Source organism: Poeciliopsis prolifica, unplaced genomic scaffold (genome assembly GCF_027474105.1).
Source record: "Poeciliopsis prolifica strain line A6 unplaced genomic scaffold, Auburn_PproV2 SCAFFOLD001, whole genome shotgun sequence".
NCBI classification, from domain to species: domain Eukaryota; kingdom Metazoa; phylum Chordata; class Actinopteri; order Cyprinodontiformes; family Poeciliidae; genus Poeciliopsis; species Poeciliopsis prolifica.
Window position 1 is genome coordinate 1,117,146 of NW_026562376.1, and position 3,202 is coordinate 1,120,347.

At 41.4% G+C, this 3,202-nt stretch overlaps 1 long non-coding RNA gene across 1 annotated transcript; it reads left to right on the forward strand.

Moving 5' to 3' along the window:
• The first annotated feature begins 696 nt into the window (after positions 1–696).
• On the forward strand, positions 697–2,501 carry LOC129359697 (uncharacterized). Its single transcript, XR_008605935.1, has 3 exons — positions 697–855; positions 1,062–1,166; positions 2,216–2,501. It is a non-coding gene; the product is annotated as an uncharacterized LOC129359697 (long non-coding RNA).
• The last annotated feature ends 701 nt before the right edge of the window (positions 2,502–3,202 follow it).

Consider the following 3,202-nt stretch of genomic DNA (forward strand, 5'->3'; position numbering starts at 1 on the left):
AATCAGAAACCAAAGATGTTACAGTAAAATAGTGAACACAACAATAGGCTCTAAATTCACAGAAAAGATGGTTTCCTCTTTTAAAACAGACTTACTGTGAAGACTTGCAATCAAACTACATAAGTTAATCAATGCTGTATATTTACACAATGGTAAAAAATAAAAATATTTATTTAATAGTACTTTTTCAGGTTTACACCATGACTGTAAAGATTTACAGTTTTCCACTCTGTGATAACTAATGTGATAAAAACAGAAGCAAAATGAGGAAACTACTCCAGAGTCTCTTATTTTGAAGGCTTATGGCAACAACTTCGTCCTAAAAACGCCACAACCACCAACAGACTGCAGACGGAGAAAAAGGCTTCAGCCCTCTGAGACGGAAACAAGATAAACCATCAAACACGCTCTGACGAGAAGACAAAGACAAACCGCCGCGACCCGCCGCCAGACGGGCTGCTCAGTTCGCTGGGCCGGCGGCGGGCGGACGGGTCAACGGACGGATGGACGGACGGATGGGGGATGCAGCCAGGCAGTCTTCATGGGGGAAAAGAGGTAGCCATGATGACGGGGAGAGGAGGTTTCTGCTTCATTAGTTTCTGCTTTTTCTCTCAATATCAGTTTTAATGTTCCTTCAGGATGTGGCGCGATGCCAACGCCGCTACATTCCTCAATGATGCATGGAGAGGGGAGAGGAAAGAAAGAACAGGAACGCAAGATCAGAGGTGAAGATGGAGAGGAAGAATGAAGAGGGCCAACAGGAAACAGGAAGTGACTTAAAAACAAACATGGCTGACAGGCGGCGGCGCTGCTCCAGGGAGAAACTTCGAGATTTGCTTGTTGGATTTCGTCAAGGTGAGAAGATTTCCTCCTCTTCTCCTGATTCGTCGTTGCTTCTCAGTGGTGCGAAAAGGACAATGAGACGTTTCAGCAGGACTTACAGGCCTGGAGCGGGGTCAAGGGTCAGGGGTCAGGGTGGGGGATGGGAGGAGGAAACAAAAAGAAGAGTGAATATCATGGAGAAGAGCCCAGTTCACCTGGATCTGTTCATGATTTTCCAGGTACTGGCGAGGTTCTGTGGAGAAGTTAGGAGCCGTCAGTATCCAACCTGCAGTCAGACGGCTCTCTGATTGGAGAATCACAAACTCACCTGTCAGCCTGAACAGGTGAGAAAGAAAGAAATCAATAATCAATGCTGCAAACGCAACTTCAGTGAAACTTCACTTCTGGCTCTGGAAGTTCAGGTTTCATGTTTATGTCACCTGGAGAGATTTAACACCTGGAGAGACCTGAGAACCACCACACACACACACACACACACACACACACACACACACACACACACACACACACACCACACACAGACACACACACACACACACAGAAACACACACACACACATACCAAAACACTCTCTAATTGCTTTTATTTTAGAACATCTCATCTTTTAAAATGACACTTTATCTGAATGAAATTTAACACATGAACATTTTAAAACATTTTCTCCCATTTTAATTATTTTATCAGGGCCTTTGGATGGTAAATACACTCTTTTTTTATTTTTCTAATGATAGAAATAACCCCAAACTCATTTTTCAACCGTTTTCTCAAACAAACGTTACATCTGAGATTCTAAGTTTCATGTTTGAGATACCAACAGTGTTTTCACATCTTTTGATCATCTTTGGATTTTGATCAGATCTTTGGAACACATCTGTAAATGTTGCACATTTCCTTGAAATTTAAAAAATAAATCAAAAACCTAAACAGTTGCAAAATTGTGGAGCTCTTTTTGTGGCTCATCTAAACAATTTAAACAATTTATCTCGAGCTAAAAGAGCGTGCAGTATGAAAGAGCGGAGGCTTACAAAAGAACAAACATTTACGCACGCTATGCGCACCATTTCTTTTTCTATCACGGTCCTGAATCATGTGTAAGTCTTTTTATTTATGATTTTAACTAAATTGGCAACGTGGCAACATTACTGTTCAGCTCACCTTCGTTTTAGTGGGAACAATGTGCTTTTGATCCGGTTAATGCGGATCATCATCTGTGGAGCGGTATAACCGCAGATCATCTTCAACCAGCAGCCTTGACCGGGATTTGCTTTTTATCATTGCGAGAGCGGAAAACCCACATTCACAGAGATAGGTTGAAGTGAAGGAGATGAACACGTTTACTAAAAATTTGCCATTTTTTTTCTCTCACATCCAGCAAGCGGATAGCTTCTTCTTCGGTTTATTTTTTTCCTCGCACCGCGCCTCCCCTAATGTGCTCTGGCGCCCCCCAGAGGAGGCGCGCCTCACACTTTGAAAACCGCCGATTTAGATCAATAATGAAGATGGAAAATGTTGATTTGCTGTGCAGCTGGGAGTCAAGGCCATCAGTGATGGATTGTGGGTAAGAGTTCATCTTTTCAGAGAACTGCTTGTTTTACAACGAGGCGCTGCGGCATTTAGCTCTTGGTTTGTTAAATATTATCAAACTGTAATAAATTTGATCAAACTGTAATAAATTTGATCAAACTGTAATAAATTTGATCAAACTGTAATAAATTTGATAAAACTGTAATAAATGTTATCAAACTGTATTAAATGTTATTACTCATTGTTTAATAAGTCAAACTAAAACTTCTGCTACTAAATGAATCAAATTGAGTGAATCAAAGCCAAACTGAGTGATTGTGACTCCAAGTCACTGAGGCTGAAGCTGCATAATATTCTGACAGGTTTTACAGTGAAGCTCCATTTATAACAACAGAGTCAGCATAATGAAATACTTTTATGTTTATTTATACGCAACATATTGTGGTGTTCCAGACACAGAAATTAATGAAACTCTGTAGGTGGCGCTCTCGTGGTTTTTGAGAGTCTGGTTAGAGAACCTGTAACTACAGAAGAAGAAGTGAGTTCCAGTTTGGAAATAAAATGTTGCTATGTGCTTGTTCCAGTCGTCTGCTTGGACATCATTTATTTTGAACTAGTGTTCCATACACAACAGAATTTTGGCGACGAGGATGGGATTGTTCAAGCTGGAAGGCACAGAGTGCGCAGAAGCTGCGGCTCCATAGAGGCAAAACGGGACCGTTAAAAGCCGACCGTTTGGGTGAGTGAAAGGACCGCCGAACCAGAGCTACAAAGATGGCGTTTGGAAAGCCAGAAGATTTTCACTTCGAGGAAAGTGAGGAAAGTTTTGACAACT